At 37.8% G+C, this 21,717-nt stretch overlaps 1 protein-coding gene across 1 annotated transcript in view; it reads left to right on the top strand.

Annotated features, from left to right (window-relative positions):
• LOC128705357 (WW domain-binding protein 4) overlaps window positions 1-21,717 on the top strand; it is a 53,837-nt gene that overhangs the window by 21,851 nt on the left and 10,269 nt on the right. The window lies entirely within an intron of this gene.

Here is a 21,717-nt window from a genome sequence, read left to right as displayed (position 1 = left end):
ATAGTACAATTGTACTATATGGTACAATGGTACCATAGGGTGCAATAGTACCATATGGTAATGGTACAATGGCACCATTTGGTACAATGGTACCTTATGGTACCATACAGTACAATGATACCATATGGTTCATTGTACTATATGGTACTGTTGTGTTCCACACAATAAACACACTTATATTTTCATCATTATTTTGTTTACAATAATTGTTTACAACAAAAATATGCAAAAATGTTATATATTAGTAATGTTCTATTATATATTTACAAATGTACAGGAACTCGACATGTTACTTGAGGTGGATGACAAAGCGCTTTGTCTTGGAAACTGCTGATTCAGTAGCTAGTTTGCATCGCCACTCACTCAGTCTTGGCTGGTGTCTCCTGCCACCAACACCTATTGACCATATGGTACATGGTATCATATGTTACAGGGTGCCATTTGGTACATTGTACTATATGGTGTAGGGTACCATGCAGTACAGGAAAGCATATGGTGCAGGGTACCATATTGTGCAAGGTACCATATGGTACAGGGTACCATATGGCACAGGGTACCATATGGTACAGGGTGCCATATGGTACAGGGTGCCATATGGTACAGGGTACCATACAGTACAAGACACCATATGGTACAGATACAAGGATCCCTATGGAAATAAGTCACCCTGACTTTTTTGGGTTATCCTAGGATTTTATACATATCCTGCTATGTATAATAATCCATGTAATTGTATTTCTGTACACCTGAATAAACTTACTCAAGCGCATGTGGCATCGTAAGTAAGTTTATTTAGGTATGCACAAATAAAGGTACATAGAATATCATACTTAGCAGCATATGTTTGGAGAACCTAGGATAACCCAAAAAAATCAGACTTATTTCCATTAGGGTCCCTGTACCCTGTACTATATGGTGCAATGTACCATATGGTGCAATGTACCATATGGTACAATGTACCATATGGTATAATGTACCATATGGTATAATGTACCATATGGTACAGTGTACCATATGGTACAATGTACCATATGGTGCATTGTACCATATGATACCATTGTATGACATGGCACCAATGTACCATATGGTACCATTATACCATATGGTACAATGGTACCATATGGTTCAAAACCATAGAATTCCTCTTCAGCTCCACTTCCATCAGTCTTAGAACTGTAAGTTGTGAAGAGGAGAGTCAGAATTCGCCCGGAGAGTGAGTGAGGAGTGAGAGCTTCCTTGCCACCAGGCATGATGAACAAAGCTACTTTGGCGGTGTTCCCACAATGCCATGTGGGCATCCAGATTTTTTCTATAGTGTGCACACTGACCACCCAGACCCATTCTCTCAGATGTAGGCCTACCAGCCTTCTCGTGCTAAATTTGACACTGCTAGAATTTTGGCGTAGATCTACAGTTTGGACCTTCAACGTAAAGCCGTAGATCTATGGCACGGACCCTGAAAGAATTAAATTATAACAACAGTAGCTTCCCTTAAATCATAGCAACAGTAGCTTCCCTTGAATCATAACAGCAGTAGCTTTCCTTGAATCATAACAACAGTAGCTTCCCTTAAATCATAGCAGTAGCTTCCCTTAAATCATAGCAGTAGCTTCCCTTAAATCATAACAACAGCAACTTCCCTTGAATCATAACAACAGCAACTTTCCTTGAATCATAGCAACAGCAACTTCCCTTGAATCATAGCAACAGCAACTTCCCTTGAATCATAGCAACAGCAACTTCCCTTGAATCATAGCAACAGTACATCATATTACTTTATGTTGTTGCATAAATCCTTTTTTTATCAGCTACTGAGTCAGCAGGTTGGATGCTCTCTTTCACAATCATATTTACAATCATGTTATTCACAATCATTTTATATACTGTACATATAATTCAGTACACTTCAACCCCTACATTCTCTTAATTCCCCAAATTTGATTACAGTAGACAGCACAATGCAGTGTTTCTACTGAAGGCCATCTCGCAAAATGGTTTCAGTTATTTGTAAGTTTTTGTGTAGTATTAATTTTTGGGGCTTGGCAAACAGTCATTAAAAGTGTTTAATTTCTTTCCCACACCAAGCTTGTTTTTTTTCCTAACCATATTATTACTTATAAATGTCCATATAAACCAGACTAAAGTGATATTTAAAGATATGTAGTAGTAGGTTGGTAGACAGCAACCACCCAGGGAAGTACTACTGTCCTGCCAGATGACTGTGAAACAGAAACCTGTAACTGTTTTGCATGATGGTAGGATTGCTGGTGTCTTTTTCTGTCTCATAAACACGCTAGATAACAGGGATATCTTGCTACTCCAACTTACACTTTGGTCACACTTCACAGACATGCACATGCATATATATATACATACATCTAGGTTTTTCTCCTTTTTCTACATAGCTCTTGTTCTTTTTTATTTCTTCTATTGTCCATGGGGAAGTGGAAAAGAATCTTTCCTCCGTAAGCCATGCGTGTCGTATGAGGCGACTAAAATGCCGGGAGCAATGGGCTAGTAACCCCTTCTCCTGTAGACATTTACTAAAAAAGAGAAGAAGAAAAACTTTATAAAACTGGGATGCTTGAATGTGCGTGGATGTAGTGCAGATGACAAGAAACAGATGATTGCTGATGTTATGAATGAAAAGAAGTTGGATGTCCTGGCCCTAAGCGAAACAAAGCTGAAGGGGGTAGGGGAGTTTCGGTGAGGGGAAACAAATGGGATTAAATCTGGAGTATCTGAGAGAGTTAGAGCAAAGGAAGGGGTAGCAGTAATGTTGAATGATCAGTTATGGAAGGAGAAAAGAGAATATGAATGTGTAAATGCAAGAATTATGTGGATTAAAGTAAAGGTTGGATGCGAGAAGTGGGTCATAATAAGCGTGTATGCACCTGGAGAAGAGAGGAATGCAGAGGAGAGAGAGAGATTTTGGGAGATGTTAAGTGAATGTATAGGAGCCTTTGAACCAAGTGAGAGAGTAATTGTGGTAGGGGACCTGAATGCTAAAGTAGGAGAAACTTTTAGAGAGGGTGTGGTAGGTAAGTTTGGGGTGCCAGGTGTAAATGATAATGGGAGCCCTTTGATTGAACTTTGTATAGAAAGGGGTTTAGTTATAGGTAATACATATTTTAAGAAAAAGAGGATAAATAAGTATACAAGATATGATGTAGGGCGAAATGACAGTAGTTTGTTGGATTATGTATTGGTAGATAAAAGACTGTTGAGTAGACTTCAGGATGTACATGTTTATAGAGGGGCCACAGATATATCAGATCACTTTCTAGTTGTAGCTACACTTGAGAGTAAAAGGTAGATGGGATACAAGGAGAATAGAAGCATCAGGGAAGAGAGAGGTGAAGGTTTATAAACTAAAAGAGGAGGCAGTTAGGGAAAAATATAAACAGCTATTGGAGGATAGATGGGCTAATGAGAGCATAGGCAATGGGGTCGAAGAGGTATGGGGTAGGTTTAAAAATGTAGTGTTAGAGTGTTCAGCAGAAGTTTGTGGTTACAGGAAAGTGGGTGCGGGAGGGAAGAGGAGCGATTGGTGGAATGATGATGTAAAGAGAGTAGTAAGGGAGAAAAAGTTAGCATATGAGAAGTTTTTACAAAGTACAAGTGATGCAAGGAGGGAAGAGTATATGGAGAAAAAGAGAGAGGTTAAGAGAGTGGTGAAGCAATGTAAAAAGAGAGCAAATGAGAGAGTGGGTGAGATGTTATCAACAAATTTTGTTGAAAATAAGAAAAAGTTTTGGAGTGAGATTAACAATTTAAGGAAGCCTAGAGAACAAATGGATTTGTCAGTTAAAAATAGGAGAGGAGAGTTATTAAATGGAGAGTTAGAGGTATTGGGAAGATGGAGGGAATATTTTGAGGAATTGTTAAATGTTAATGAAGATAGGGAAGCTGTGATTTCGTGTGTAGGGCAAGGAGGAATAACATCTTGTAGGAGTGAGGAAGAGCCAGTTGTAAGTGTGGGGGAAGTTCGTGAGGCAGTAGGTAAAATGAAAGGGGGTAAGGCAGCCGGGATTGATGGGATAAAGATAGAAATGTTAAAAGCAGGTGGGGATATAGTTTCAGAGTGGTTGGTGCAATTATTTAATAAATGTATGGAAGAGGGTAAGGTACCTAGGGATTGGCAGAGAGCATGCATAGTTCCTTTGTATAAAGGCAAAGGGGACAAAAGAGAGTGCAAAAATTATAGGGGGATAAGTCTGTTGAGTATACCTGGTAAAGTGTATGGTAGAGTTATTATTGAAAGAATTAAAAGTAAGACTGAGAATAGGATAGCAGATGAACAAGGAGGCTTCAGGAAAGGTAGGGGGTGTGTGGACCAGGTGTTTACAGTGAAACATATAAGTGAACAGTATTTAGATAAGGCTAAAGAGGTCTTTGTGGCATTTATGGATTTGGAAAAGGCGTATGACAGGGTGGATAGGGGTGCAATGTGGCAGATGTTGCAGGTGTATGGTGTAGGAGGAAGGTTACTGAAAGCAGTGAAGAGTTTTTACGAGGATAGTGAGGCTCAAGTTAGAGTACATAGGAAAGAGGGAAATTATTTCCCAGTAAAAGTAGGCCTTAGACAAGGATGTGTGATGTCACCATGGTTGTTTAATATATTTATAGATGGGGTTGTAAGAGAAGTAAATGCGAGGGTCTTGACAAGAGGTGTGGAGTTAAAAGATAAAGAATCACACATAAAGTGGGAGTTGTCACAGTTGCTCTTTGCTCATGACACTGTGCTTTTGGGAGATTCTGAAGAGAAGTTGCAGAGATTGGTGGATGAATTTGGTAGGGTGTGCAAAAGAAGAAAATTAAAAGTGAATACAGGAAAGAGTAAGGTTATGAGGATAACAAAAATATTAGGTGATGAAAGATTGGATATCAGATTGGAGGGAGAGAGTATGGAGTAGGTGAATGTATTCAGATATTTGGGAGTGGACGTGTCAGCGGATGGGTCTATGAAGGATGAGGTGAATCATAGAATTGATGAGGGGAAAAGGGTGAGTGGTGCACTTAGGAGTCTGTGGAGACAGAGAACTTTGTCCTTGGAGGCAAAGAGGGGAATGTATGAGAGTATAGTTTTACCAACACTCTTATATGGGTGTGAAGCATGGGTGATGAATGTTGCAGCGAGGAGAAGGCTGGAGGCAGTGGAGATGTCATGTCTGAGGGCAATGTGTGGTGTGAATATAATGCAGAGAATTCGTAGTTTGGAAGTTAGGAGGAGGTGCGGGATTACCAAAACTGTTGTCCAGAGGGCTGAGGAAGGGTTGTTGAGGTGGTTCGGACATGTAGAGAGAATGGAGCGAAACAGAATGACTTCAAGAGTGTATCAGTCTGTAGTGGAAGGAAGGCGGGGTAGGGGTCGGCCTAGGAAAGGTTGGAGGGAGGGGGTAAAGGAGGTTTTTGTGTGCGAGGGGCTTGGACTTCCAGCAGGCATGCGTGAGCGTGTTTGATAGGAGTGAATGGAGACAAATGGTTTTTAATACTTGACGTGCTGTTGGAGTGTGAGCAAAGTAACATTTATGAAGGGATTCAGGGAAACCGGCAGGCCGGACTTGAGTCATGGAGATGGGAAGTACAGTGCCTGCACTCTGAAGGAGGGGTGTTAATGTTGCAGTTTAAAAACTGTAGTGTAAAGCACCCTTCTGGCAAGACAGTGATGGAGTGAATGATGGTGAAAGTTTTTCTTTTTCGGGCCACCTTGCCTTGGTGGGAATCGGCCAGTGTGATAATAAAAAAAAAAATAATAATGTTTTAGAAACACAAAGTAAACCCTAATCTGAAAGAAAATTTATTACATTGACAGATTTTTGTAGTAGTAGGTTGATAGACAGCAAGCTCCCAGGGAGGTATTACCATACTGCCAGGTGAGTGTAAAATGGAAGCCTGTATTTGTTTTACATGATGGTAGGATTGCTAGTGTCTTTTTTTCTCTCATAAACATGCAAGATTTAAGGTACGTCTTGCTACTTCTACTTACACTTAGGTCACACTACACATGCATGTACACGTTCATGCATACACATTCATCTGAGTTTTCTTTGATTTTATGTTAACCCTTTGACTGTCGCAAGCCCGTTTCTGAAACTGTCATTCTGTCACAAAATATTTGAAAAAAAAAGTCTTATGAAATGATAGAGAATACTTTCCCGATGCTAAGGACACCAAAAGTACGAAATTTGATGGAAAACTTATGAAATTTCGCTATGGCGAAGTTAGCGATCTCGGCTATATATACGCATCAGCTATTTTGCCCACTTTGAGCCCTATTTTCAGCCAGTTTCATTGTTCCAGTCGACCAAACTCATAGCTGTTTCTTAAGAACTCCATTTGTTCTATCGATTGAGTACAAGAAACTGTCCATTTACCAATTTCAACTACCCAATAAAGTGGTCAGAAATTGGCAATTTGGCTAATTTCACGCAAATTAAAAAAGATGCCAATTTCAAAATAGGGTCCAGAATAAACAATGCAGACATTCCTGGCACTAAAATAACATTTTCTCTGTTCATTAGTCATGTCTCCAGGCCCCTCTTATATTACTCTCGCTTTCTATTTTGATTTTTTATTCACACACGAAAATAGAAGATTTACTGTTATGCATACTACTGCATTATTGTAAAAATGGTATAAATAATATCAGTGCACTTGTGTAAGAATATTAGACTCACCAGTTTACGTGTATTGGATGCGTGGCGTGATTTGTTTACTCTTGAACATTGGCAAAAATCTAATATTTCCACTAATTTGAGCTCAGTTCCAAGGTCATTTTCATTGTGCGACTATCAAAATCATCTCTATTTCTGTAATATGTTTTCCATTCTATCAAATGAGACCAAGAAAATGAGAATACAACTATAAATACCATACGAAAATACACCTCAAAGTCAGCGTTTTAATCCAAAAACACGGTTGGAGTTTTTTTTCCTCATTACACACACTGTGCTGCAGGATTTTTTTTATATAGTGCACACTGACCACACAGACCCATTCTCTCACATGTGGGCCTACCAGCTTTCTCCCACTTGATTTGAAGCCGCTAGAATTTTTGAGTACAGTGGAACCTCAAAAATCGAACTTAATTTGTTCCAGGAGCTAGTTCTAAATTCGAAAAGTCTGAAATTCAAAACAATATTTCCCATAAGAAATAATGGAAATACAATTAATCCGTTCCTGAAACCCAAAAATATTCACACAAAAAATACATTTTATAGAGGTTAATAACTGTTTTACATGCAACAAATACTATAGTTTTTAATTATGTATAGTAATACATATAAAATAACATTTTTACTTACCTTTGTTGAAGATTGGTGATGGCATCTGGAAGATAGGGAGGACGAGAGAGGGAGTTGGGGTTAGTATTTGGAAGGAGAATCCCCCTCCATGAGGACTTCAGGTAAAGCCCTCTCTGGGGTTACTTCCCTTCTCTGTCTTTTAATGCCACTAGGACCAGCTTGAGAGTCACTGGACCCCTGTCTCACAAAATAACTGTCCACAGTCCTCTGTTTCTGGCGCCTCTTTAACATTTCCCTAAAATGGGACATGGTTCTGTCACTAAACTTGTTGCAAAGATGGCTTGTTTCAGCTTGCTCAGGGTGGTACTTCTGCACCCCTGTCAATTTGGGTTCAAGCCTAATAAAAATACTAATGATGCTATTATACACATGCTAGAACACATATACACTGCAGTAGAGAAAAAAGAAGTCCCACTGTGGATCTTCATAGACTTACGTAAAGCTTTTGATACAGTCGATCATGACTTGCTCCATATAAAATTGTCGCACTGTGGTATAACTAAAGTCTTACCTCAGTAACAGAAGCCAATATGTGTACGCAAACGGGGCAAACTCTTCAGCACAGCTAATTACAGTTGGTGTCCCACAGGGAAGTGTCCTAGGCCCTCTTCTCTTTCTCATATACATAAATGACCTACTAAATGCATCGCAACTACTCAAACCCACAGTATTTGCAGATGACACTACATACGTCTTCTCTCACCCGAGCCCAGTCACGCTAGCCAATACTGTAAATACCAAATTACAGAAAATATCTACCTGGATGAGTACTAACAAACTTACTCTGAACATTGACAAAACCTACTTCATTCAGTTTGGAAACAGAGCTACAGACGTCCCTCTTAACATAAAGATAAACGGATCACCTATCACAAAACTTACAGAGGGAAAATTCTTAGGAATCCAACTTGATGATAGACTCAAATTTCAAACACATACACAACAAATTTCCAAAAGAATTTCCAAGACCGTAGGCATACTATCGAAGATACGGTACTATGTTCCACAGTCAGCCCTCCTGACCCTTTATCACTCACTTATTTACCCCTATCTCACCTATGGAATTTGTGCATGGGGCTCAACAACAATAAACCATCTCAGACCATTAATTACCCAACAAAAGGCTGCAGTCAGAATGATAACAAATTCCCACTTCAGGCAGCACACTCCACAAATATTCAAAACTCTTAACCTACTCACCATTCAAAACATCCATACTTATTACTGCACCTACTACATTCATAGAACACTTAGTTCTGATATAAACCCTCCCCTCAAACGTCTCCTTACCAACCTCAACAGAACACACGACCATAACACAAGGCACAGATCACTCTTTGATGTTCCTCGAGTCCATCTCACGCTGTGCAAAAAGTCAATGCACATAAAAGGCCCTAAAATCTGGAATTCATTACCTGTGAATATAAAAGAAACACTGTCTGTTTATAAATTCAAGTCTCTTCTCAAAAATCACTTACTCACCCACAACTAAATAATTACTGAATACTAATTGTATCTCATAAATTGTATCTCGTAAATGTTTCTCATTATTGTATCTCATAAATGTCTAACCTGTGACCCAATCAAACTTTATTTTTTAATTACATTACCTAACAGAATACGCCAATCTACTGAATGCTCAGCAACACAGTAAATGACCACATGACCTGTCTTTGTAATACTCATTTGTGCTAAATTGTTATCTGTTTACAATAATGTATTTTTTTTTTTTTTTTTTTTTTCAACAAGTCGGCCATCTCCCACTGAGGCAGGGTGACCCAAAAAAGAAAGAAAATCCCAAAAAAGAAAATACTTTCATCATCATTCAACACTTTCACCACACTCACACATTATCACTGCTTTTGCAGAGGTGCTCAGAATACAACAGCTTAGAAGCATATACGTATAAAGATACACAACATATCCCTCCAAACTGCCAATATCCCAAACCCCTCCTTTAAAGTGCAGGCATTGTACTTCCCATTTCCAGGACTCAAGTCCGACTATATGAACATAACCAGTTTCCCTGAATCCCTTCACTAAATATTACCCTGCTCACACTCCAACAGATCGTCAGGTCCCAAGTATCATTCGCCTCCATTCACTCCTATCTAACACGCTCATGCACGCTTGCTGAAAGTCCAAGCCCCTAGCCCACAAAACCTCCTTTACCCCCTCTTTCCAACCCTTTCGAGGACCACCCCTACCCCTCCTTCCTTCCCCTATAGATTTATATGCTTTCCATGTCATTCTACTTTGATCCATTCTCTCTAAATGACCAAACCACCTCAACAACCCCTCTTCTGCCCTCTGACTAATGCTTTTATTAACTCCACACCTTCTCCTAATTTCCACACTCCGAATTTTCTGCATAATATTTACACCACACATTGCCCTTAGACAGGACATCTCCACTGCCTCCAACCGTCTCCTCGCTGCTGCATTTACCACCCAAGCTTCACATCCATATAAGAGTGTTGGTACTACTATACTTTCATACATTCCCTTCTTTGCATCCATAGATAACGTTTTTTGACTCCACATATACCTCAACGCACCACTCACCTTTTTTCCCTCATCAATTCTATGATTAACCTCATCCTTCATAAATCCATCCGCCGACACGTCAACTCCCAAGTATCTGAAAACATTCACTTCTTCCATACTCCTCCTCCCCAATTTGATATCCAATTTTTCTTTATCTAAATCATTTGATACCCTCATCACCTTACTCTTTTCTATGTTCACTTTCAACTTTCTACCTTTACACACATTCTCAAACTCATCCACTAACCTTTGCAATTTTTCTTTAGAATCTCCCATAAGCACAGTATCATCAGCAAAAAGTAACTGTGTCAATTCCTATTTTGAATTTGATTCCCCATAATTTAATCCCACCCCTCTCCCGAACACCCTAGCATTTACTTCTTTTACAACCCCATCTATAAATATATTAAACAACCATGGTGACATTACACATCCCTGTCTAAGACCTACTTTTACCGGGAAGTATTCTCCCTCTCTTCTACACACCCTAACCTGAGCCTCACTATCCTCATAAAAGCTCTTTACAGCATTTAGTAACTTACCACCTATTCCATATACTTGCAACATCTGCCACATTGCTCCTCTATCCACTCTATCATATGCCTTTTCTAAATCCATAAATGCAATAAAAACTTCCCTACCTTTATCTAAATACTGTTCACATATATGCTTCAATGCAAACACTTGATCTACACATCCCCTACCCACTCTGAAGCCTCCCTGCTCATCCGCAATCCTACATTCTGTCTTACCTCTAATTCTTTCAATTATAACCCTTCCGTATACTTTTCCTGGTATACTCAGTAAACTTATTCCTCTATAATTTTTACAATCTCTTTTGTCCCCTTTCCCTTTATATAAAGGGACTATACATGCTCTCTGCCAATCCCTAGGTACCTTCCCCTCTTTCATACATTTATTAAACAAAAGTACCAACCACTCCAACACTATATCCCCCCCTGCTTTTAACATTTCTGTCATGATCCCATCAGTTCCAGCTGCTTTACCCCCTTTCATTCTACATAATGCCTCACGTACCTCCACCACACTTACATTCTGCTCTTCTTCACTCCTAAAAGATGGTATACCTCCCTGGCCAGTGCATGAAATTACCGCCTCCCTTTCTTCCTCAACATTTAAAAGTTCCTCAAAATATTCTCGCCATCTACCTAATACCTCCCTCTCCCCATCTACTAACTCCCCTACTCTGTTTTTAACTGACAAATCCATATTTTCCCTAGGCTTTCTTAACTTGTTTAACTCACTCCAAAATTTTTTCTTATTTTCATTAAAATTTCTTGACAGTGCCTCTCCCACTCTTTCATCTGCTCTCCTTTGGCACTCTCTTCACCTTTCTTTTACTCTCCATATACTCTGCTCTTCTTATAACACTTCTGCTTTGTAAAAACCTCTTGTAAGCTACCTTTTTCTCTTTTATCACACCCTTTACTTCATCATTCCACCAATCACTCCTCTTTCCTCCTGCCCCCACCCTCCTATAACCACAAACTTCTGCCCCACATTCTAATACTGCATTTTTAAAACTATTCCAACCCTCTTCAACCCCCCCACTACTCATCTTTGCACTAGCCCACCTTTCTGCCAATAGTCGCTTATATCTCGCCAGAACTTCCTCCTCCCTTAGTTTATACACTTTCACCTCCCTCTTACTTGTTGTTGCCACCTTCCTCTTTTCCCATCTACCTCTTACTCTAACTGTAGCTACAACTAAATAATGATCCGATATATCAGTTGCCCCTCTATAAACATGTACATCCTGGAGCCTACCCATCAACCTTTTATCCACCAATACATAATCTAACAAACTACTTTCATTACGTGCTACATCATACCTTGTATATTTATTTATCCTCTTTTTCATAAAATATGTATTACTTATTACCAAATTTCTTTCTACACATAGCTCAATTAAAGGCTCCCCATTTACATTTACCCCTGGCATCCCAAATTTACCTACTACTCCCTCTATAACATTTTTACCCACTTTAGCATTGAAATCCCCAACCACCATTACTCTCACACTTGATTCAAAACTCCCCACGCATTCACTCAACATTTCCCAGAATCTCTCTCTCTCCTCTACACTTCTCTCTTCTCCAGGTGCATACACGCTTACTATAACCCACTTTTCACATCCAATCTTTATTTTACTCCACATAATCCTTGAATTTATACATTTGTAGTCCCTCTTTTCCTGCCATAGCTTATCCTTCAACCTTATTGCTACTCCTTCTTTAGCTCTAACTCTATTTGAAACCCCTGACCTAATCCCATTTATTCCTCTCCACTGAAACTCACCCACCCCCTTCAGCTTTGTTTCACTTAAAGCCAGGACATCCAGTTTCTTCTCATTCATAACATCCACAATCATCTCTTTCTTATCATTTGCACAACATCCACGCACATTCAGACTTCCCACTTTGACAATTTTCTTCTTCTTATTCTTTTTAGTAATCTTTACAGGAAAAGGGGTTACTAGCCCATTGTTCCCGGCATTTTAGTTGACTTTTACAACATGCATGGCTTACGGAGGAAAGATTCTTATTCCACTTCCCCATAGATATAAAAGGAAAAGTAATAAGACCAAGAACTATTAAGATAAAATCAAAGAAAACTCAGATGAGTGTGTATAAATAAACGTGTACATGTATGTGTAGTGTGACCTAAGTGTAAGTAGAAGTAGCAAGACATGCCTGTAATCTTGCATATTTATGAGACAGACAAAAGACACCAGCAATCCTACCATCATGTAAAACAATTACAGGCTTTCGTTTTACACTCACTTGGCAGGACGGTAGTACCTCCCTAGGTGGTTGCTGTCTACCAACCTACTACCTACAAATAATGTATTTACCACTGAATATATCACTGCTTAGTTAATCTTAATTAATTTTTAGCCTGCTCATAATGCTCTGCATACAAGGGGCTTTGGCATGTTGCACTGTAATAACTTTGTACTTCACTGTATCATGTTCAAATTAATAAATAAATAAAGAAAAATAATAATCATTCCACTTGGCCCAAATCTCCTTAATCTTTGAAGAAGGCACCTCATCCACTCCCTATATTAACACCTTTCGCAACATCAGCTTCCTTGATTTGTTCTTTCTTTGACAGGATAGAACCGATGGTCGACTTGTTTTTCCCATACATCCTGGCAAGCTCAACAAGTCTCACACCACTCTCATACTTCTGTATTATTTCCTTCTTCACATCTATGGTGTTTCTCACTTTCTTTACCACAGGGGTACCACTAGCAAGTTTCTTTGGGCCCATGGCAGCTTATTTCACAGTCCCACAAGCACTAACACAAGGAAATAATCGTAAAATGTGTGAATGAGAGAGCAGGTTAGTGTTCACTCGAGCATAAACAAAGCTAGACTGCTCACGGCGCCTGCACGGGGACGCAGACAGAGCGGGCAGAAGACAGGTTCCGTACCCGGCGGTCCGAAAATAGGGGCACGTTCGATAATAGGGACACAGTTTGTCCGAAAAAATGGTCCTATTTTCAAAATGTTCGATATGTGATACATTCGATTTTTGAGGTTCCACTGTACATGTATATATACGTCTGAAACACTGGCTCGTAAGACGTATATATACAGCCGAAACACTCAAATGGTTAATAATTCTTGTTCTTATTACTTTTCCTTTCATACCCATGTTAAAGTGGAATAAGAATCTTTCCTCCATAAGCCATGCGTGTTGTAAAAGTTAACTAAAATGCTGGGAGCAATGGGCTAGTAAACCCTTTTCCCATATAGCCTACTAAAGAAAGAGGTATACATAAACGAGTGTCTTACCAAAAAACGTCAGAACCTCCTTTATAGAGTCAGAAAACTTAAGCGGGAGAATAATGACACAATACACCAATGCTTCACACGAGATGGGAAAATTCTTGTTAGGAAAACAAATGTAGGTCAACTGTACACAATAACGAATGAGAATGATCTATCACGATTTCTCAGGGATACTAATCTTACAGAGAATAACTAAACAATGTCCAACCTAAAAGCCTACGTAGTGTAGTGTATGTTTTGCTCCATTATTGTTCAAATTTCATTGTACAATCTCTTAGTAATTAAATAATCAACTACCTCATTTTGTGATTTTACTAGTAAGCATAAGTCACCTTATGTAATTTTCTTATTTACTATTGTTTGCTTAAACATTAGCTGAATTGATACTTTCTCTGTCCATATTATTACCTCATATTTTTTTAAATACTATCAATTGATATTACTTACTAAAATTAATAATTATCATTTTTACTATAATTTCAATTTACTCTTAACATTTTTGACATTTAATAACCATTACTTGTCTAATTACCTTTACCTGTTTTAATACCACATTTACTATCTTAGAGTACTCTTAATTACCTTGTACTGCCATATAACCTCTAGTATAACTACCAGTGCAATATTGAATGAAATAAACATTGCTTTTTTACTTTTTTGTAATCATTATTACTTACTAAAATTTTATTAAACACCATATTTACTACCAGTCAATTTTACTTTTGTACATTAAACATTATTTTATACTTCCCATAACATTTTGTTGCTAAATTTTCAAGTTTGTATATTCAACTCCAACCTTTATATTATCCTTTGTACCTGTGTACCTGTGTACCTGTCCACCATCTTACTATCATATTATAACCAAGACATTACCCTTGTTATTTTTTACTATTATTCTTTTGGTACTTTAATTGTGAATTATATTTTGTCAATTTAAATCTAGTTATACTCCTGATCTTGTCAACAACCTATACCAGACTCTAGTGCAATTGCAAGTACCATTTCAATTTGTATTTTTATATTATAAGTTTATATTATAATTCCTACTCTAAGATTGTTTTCATATCTTAGTGACTATATTGTGTGTGCAATTAGTGTATATTTCAATTATATTATTGTTCAAGGCCCTTAACTATCTTTTGATAACTAGTACCAACTACCTCATATATTTTTTTTTCTACTTTTTTTATTCTTTTGCTACCTTAACTTGTATATTTTATCTTGTCAATTTAAATCTAGTTATACTCTAATTCTTGTAAACAACTTATATAACACCTTAGTGCAATTACAATTGAGAGTCTTGTGCCTTTTTTATATTATTAGATTAAACTCAGTTGTACTATAGTCAGTACCAAATTCATTATATTAGACCATATTGCAATTATTACTAGTGAGAGACTGGTGCTATTTTTAATTTGTATTGTTATATTATTATATTTATATTATATATTATTATATTATCACACCGGCCGATTCCCACCAAGGCAGGGTGGCCCGAAAAAGAAAAACTTTCACCATCATTCACTCCATCACTGTCTTGCCAGAAGGGTGCTTTACACTACAGTTTTTAAACTGCAACATTAACACCCCTCATTCTAGCTCAAAACATAGACTCCACAAAAGTCATTATATTAGACCTTAGTGCAATTATTTGATTACCACTTTATTGTTCACCACAACTTATATTAGTCCCTTTTATATTATAATTTTATATTATAATTCTAACTTTAAAGAATTACCTTTAAAGTACTACCTACTATCATATTCCCAAGCTCCATTATTTGATCATCACTTTATTTGTTCACCACAAATTATTTTAGTCCCTTTTATATTGTCTCCTTTATTTTAGCTTTAAAAAACTACCTTAGCTCATTATTTTTACATTTGTTAAATAATTCAGGTGCTATTTTTTTAGCTTTAGAATATTTACTTTGTTTTATACTTAATTCTAACTATAGATTCACTACAAATCTTATGATTACAAGCATTGATCCTGATACCAACCTCTTATTTAATGACTTAAATGATTCAAACAGTTACTGTAATTACTACACAGCAGAACAATCAAAGGCACTTCTCAGAGCCAACAACAACATAACTATCTTTAACTACAATATCAGATCTTTAAGCAAGCATTACGATGACCTCCTAGCATTACTAAATTCCTTGCTTGCCAATATGTCCATCATTACACTAACTGAAACCTGGCTAAAGCCTGATACTACAGATGTCTATGCCATTCCTGGTTACACAGCCATACACAACTGTAGGCCAGACCAACAAGGGGGTGGCACAGCTATATACTACTTAGACCAACTAGAATGTATCATGACTCAAGAAATCGTAATGACACGATTGCAAATAAACCATACCCCCGGCCGGGATTGAACCCGCGGTCATAGAGTCTCAAAACTACAGCCCGTCGCGTTAGCCACTAGACCAGCTAGCCAGCTAGCTGGTCTAGTGGCTAACGCGACGGGCTGGAGTTTTGAGACTCTATGACCGCGGGTTCAATCCCGGCCGGGGGTATGGTTTAGAATGTATCACTAATACTTGCACAAGGGATGAACATGGGGAATATATAATAGCTAAATTCAAATCCAAATGCCTACAAAAACCTCTCACAGTGATAAACATCTACAGAGTTCCACAATCAAACATTAGCCAATTTAGTCAAAACCTAGGAAGTATGATAACTGATGCACGCATGAACAAAGATCACTTACTACTCTCAGGTGACTTCAATATAAATCTCCTGCAAGACCAGGACCCACACGTTACTGAATTCACAAGCACAATGAGTAACTGCATGTTGCTACCAACAGTAACAAAATCTACAAGAGTTACGGAGACTAGTGTTTCCCTACTTGACCACATCTGGACCAACACCATATCCCCTTTAAAATCAGGCATAATTACAGATAATACCACAGACCACTACCCTACTTTCCTCATAACAACTCTTGGTAAAATACCCCAAGACACTACTAAAGTCACCTTCAGACTTCACAATGAGGCAGCCATTAATAACTTCACAACAGCAGTAACAAACATTGACTGGCACACTGAGCTAGAAATCTATACAGATATTGACGAATGTTTTAATAATTTTCTAAAAAAGACCCAATACCTCTATAACAAGCACTGCCCTAAAAAAACTAAATAGATGACAGCTAAGAGATTGAACAGTCCCTGACTAACACCCAGCATTCTCAGATCCATAAATACAAAACACCGATATGAAAAACAGTACAGAATGGGTCACATAACCAGAGACCAAACAAAACGTTACTCGTCAATCCTAACCAGCCTGATAAGAAGGGCAAAAAAACTGTATTATGAGAACAGATTATCCAACTTACGAGGTGATATAAAAAAGACCTGGAAGACCCTATCAGAAATTCTGGGAACAAAAAAGATATCACGAAATAGCGAAATAAAATTAGCAAAATCAGATGAACCCCAACTCCCACCAACAGAAACAGCAAACAGACTCAATGATTTCTTCTCCACTATAGGACAAAACCTTGCCAATAAAATCCCAAGCTCAGATACCCCAACAAATGACTACCTCACTGGCAACTACCCGAACACACTGTTCCTAGCTCCGACTAACCCATACGAAGTCTCCCTTATTATCAACACACTAAAAAACAAGGCAGGAGATTTAAATACCTTACCACCCTTTATATACAAAAAAGTGTCACAAGTACTATCACCAATCATTGCAACACTCTTTAACAAATCCATTGAATCCTCCACCTTCCCTACAGCTCTCAAAATAGCAAGGGTCACCCATAAAGGAGGAGACCAAACAGAGTTGAATAACTATAGGCCAATATCCAATTTACACCCTCTCTCAAAAATCTTCGAAAAATTAATTCATAAACGAATCTACTCCTACCTCATCTCCCAAAACATTCTCAACCCCTGCCAATTTGAACTCAGGCCTAATAAAAATACTAATGATGCTATTATACACATGCTAGAACATATATACACTGCAATAGAGAAAAAAGAAGTCCCACTGGGGATCTTAATTGACTTACGTAAAGCTTTTGATACAGTTGACCATGACTTGCTCCACGTAAAATTGTCACACTATGGTATTAGAGGGCACTCCCTCAACTACCTCAAGTCATACCTCAGCAACAGAAGCCAATATGTGTATGCAAATGGGGCAAGCTCTTCCGCTCAACCAATTACAGTTGGTGTCCCACAGGGAAGTGTCCTTGGCCCTCTTCTCTTTCTCCTATACATAAATGACCTACCAAATGCTTCGCAATTACTCAAACCCACACTTTTTGCAGATGACACTACATCCGTCTTCTCTCACCCGAGCCCAGTCACGCTAGCCAATACTGTAAACACCGAATTACAGAAAATATCTACCTGGATGAGGACTAACAAACTTACACTAAACATTGACAAAACCTACTTCATTCAGTTTGGTAACAGAGCTACAGATGTACCTCTTAACATAACGATAAACAGATCACCTATCACAAAGCTAACAGAGGGAAAATTCTTAGGAATCCACCTTGATAATAGACTCAAATTTCATACACATATACAACAAATTTCTAAGAAAATTTCCAAGACTGTAGGCATACTATCGAAGATACGGTACTATGTTCCACAGTCAGCCCTCCTGGCCCTTTATCACTCTCTTATTTACCCCTATCTCACCTATGGAATTTGTGCATGGGGCTCAACAACAATTAACCATCTCAGACCACTAATTACCCAGCAAAAGACTGCAGTTAGAATGATAACAAATTCTCACTACAGGCAGCACACTCCACCAATATTCAAAACACTCAACCTACTCACCATACAAAACATCCATACTTATTACTGCACCTATTACATACATAGAACACTTAACTCTGATATTAACCCTCCCCTCAAACATCTCCTTCCTTGCCAACCTCAACAGAACACATGACCATAACACAAGGCACAGATCACTCTTTGATGTTCCTCGTGTCCATCTCACGCTATGCAAAAACTCAATGCACATAAAAGGCCCTAAAATCTGGAATTCATTACCTGTAAATATAAAAGAAACACTACCTGTTTATAAATTCAAGTCTCTTCTCAAAGATCACTTACTCAAAACCAAATAAATACTGAAAAACTGAACCTTATAAATTGTATATCCAATATGTTACTCACAATTATATCACACAAATGTTAAACCTAGGACCCAATCTAACTTTGTTATTTTTTTAAATACACTACCTAACAGAATACTCCATTTGACTGAATGTACAGCAATGCATGCAACCATATGACCTGTCTTTGTAATACTCATTTGTGCTTTATAGTTATCTGTTTACAATAATGTTTTATCACTGATTTCATCATTGCTTAGTTAATCTTGAGTTAATTTTAAGCCAGCCCATAATGCTATGCATATAAGTGGCTTTGGCATGCTGCTCTTACCTGTATTTTTTGTACCTCTGTATGTATGCTTAAATTACTAAATAAAATAAAATAAAATAAAATAAAAAGAAAAAGAAGAAACCCATCAAAGTGGGAAGTTTGAATGTGCATGGATGTTGTGCAAATGATGAGAAAGAGATGACTGTGGATGTTATGAATGAAAAGAATTGTGTGGAGTAAAATAAAGGTTGGATGTGAAAAGTGGGTTATAATAAGTGTTTATGCACCTGGAGAAGAGAGAAGTGTAAAGGAGAGAGAGAGAGATTTTGGGAAATATTAAGTGCATGGAGAGTTTTGAACCAAGTGAGAGAGTACTTGTGGTTGGGGATCTCAATGCTGAAGTGGGTATTATTATTACATAGAATGAAAGGGGGTAGAGCAGCTGGAACTGACGGGATCATGACAGAAATTTTAAAATCAGGGTGAGATATAGTGTTGGAGTGGTTGGTATTTTTGTTTAATAAATATATGAAAGAGGGGAAGGTACTTAGGGATTGGCAGAGAGCATGTATAATTCCTTTATATAAAGGGAAGGGAGACAAGAGTTTGTAAAAATTATATGGGAATAAGTTAACTGAGTATACCAGGTAAAGTGTATGGTAAGGTTATTATTGAAAGAATTAGAGGTAAGACAGAGAGTAGGATTGCAGATGAGCAAGAAGGCTTCAGAATGGGTAGGGGATGTGTAGATCAGGTGTTTACATTGAAGCATATATGTGAACAGTATTTAGGTAAAAGTAGGGAAGTTTTCATTGCATTTATGGATTTAGAAAAGGCATATGATAAAGACTGAATGAGTTGACTTACTGCCTTGACTTACTGAATGACTTGACTGAATAACTTACTGACTTAACTGACTTACTGACTTGCCTGATTGAATGACTTGACTGACTTACTGAATGACATGACTGACTGACTTACTGACTTGACTGAATAACTTACTGACTGACTGAATGACTTGGCTGGCTGAATGACTTGAAGTTAGACACTCCAGTACAACCATCAACTTCAGTACCATCCACCTCAGACCAGTAGGACCACAACATAACTCTCCACTCTCTTCACAATCATCCACAAACACGAGCACTCACAATTTAAGGTAAGAGATACTATTATTTATGTTATATTTATAGTCTTAAGCTGTAAAAACAACATATTACATCACAACAATGAACTACAATTACATATTCACTTTTATTTTTGTAAGATGTGGAGGCCTAAAAAAAAAAAAGTTTGGCTTTTTTGGGGATCTCAAGAACATGACCCTATTTTTCCTATAAGTCCTTCAATTCATCTAACACAGTTTTACCTAATACGGCATTTTTCAGGAACGTAACTACCATGTTAAATGATTGTCTACTGTACATGTATGCAATGTATCATGTTTCATATATGCAGTAATTTTGAAGAAAATATCATAGATGGATTAATGAAAATGTCTATATTAACCTAAAATACGACAATGTGCCCAGGAGTGATTATTATTAACCCTTTGGGGGTCGGCAGATCCTCTCACAGACTTGTTCTCAGGGTCGGCCAAATTTAAAAAAAAAAAATTATTTTTTCTTAAGAAAAGATAGAGAATCTTTTCCTGATCATAATGACACCAAAAGTATGAAATTTGATGGAAAACTTACGGAATTATGCCCTCGCGAAGTTAGCGGTCTTGACGATGTTTGCGCATCGGCGATTTTGCCCACTTTGAGCCCTATTTTCGGCCAATTCCAGTGTACTAGTCGCCAAAAATCATAACTACTTTGCTAGAACTCCATTTTTTTCTATTGAATGAGTACAAGAAACCACCCATTTACCAGTTTCAACTATCCAATAAAGTGGTCAGAATTTAGCAATTTTGCCAATTTCACACAAATTTCAAAAGATGCCAATTTCCGAATAGGGTCCAGCATAAACAAGAAAGACATTCCTGGCACTAAAATAAGTTCTCTGTTCGTTAGTCACAAATCTGTTTGTTAGTCACATCCCCAGGCCCCTCTTGTATTTCTTTGGCTTTCCACTTTGAATTTTTATTCTTACAAAAAATAGAAGATTTACTGTTATGCAGACTACTGCATTAGTGTAGAAATGGTATAAATAATATCAGCGCACTTGTGAAAGAATATTAGACTCACCAGTTGACGTGTATTGGACGCTTGGCATGATTTGTTTACTTTTGAACTTTGGTAAAAATCGAACATTTCTGCTACTTTGAGCTCATTTTCAGGGTACTTTTCATTGTAAAACCAGTCAAAATCATCTCAATTTCTGTAATATGTCTTCCATTCTCTAAAATGAGACCAGGGAAAACTAGAATACAACAATAAATACCATACTACAAAAATATAGTGCAAAGTCGCTGTTTTAATCCAAAAACATGGTCAAAGTTTTTTTTTTTCTCATTACGCACTGTGTGGTGCAGGATTTTTTTTATACTGCGCACACTGACCACATAAACCCACTCTTTCCTATGTAAGCCTACCAGTTTTCTCTCACTAGATTTGAGGGCGCTAGAATTTAGGCGTACTAGTACGTCAAAAACCCTGGGGCGTAAGCCGTACTAGTATGGCTGAAACCCTGAAAGGGTTAATCTAGAA

Source organism: Cherax quadricarinatus, chromosome 70, assembly GCF_038502225.1.
Source record: "Cherax quadricarinatus isolate ZL_2023a chromosome 70, ASM3850222v1, whole genome shotgun sequence".
In the NCBI taxonomy this organism is placed as follows: Eukaryota; Metazoa; Arthropoda; class Malacostraca; order Decapoda; family Parastacidae; genus Cherax; species Cherax quadricarinatus.
This window is presented reverse-complemented; position numbering and strand designations above follow the sequence as displayed.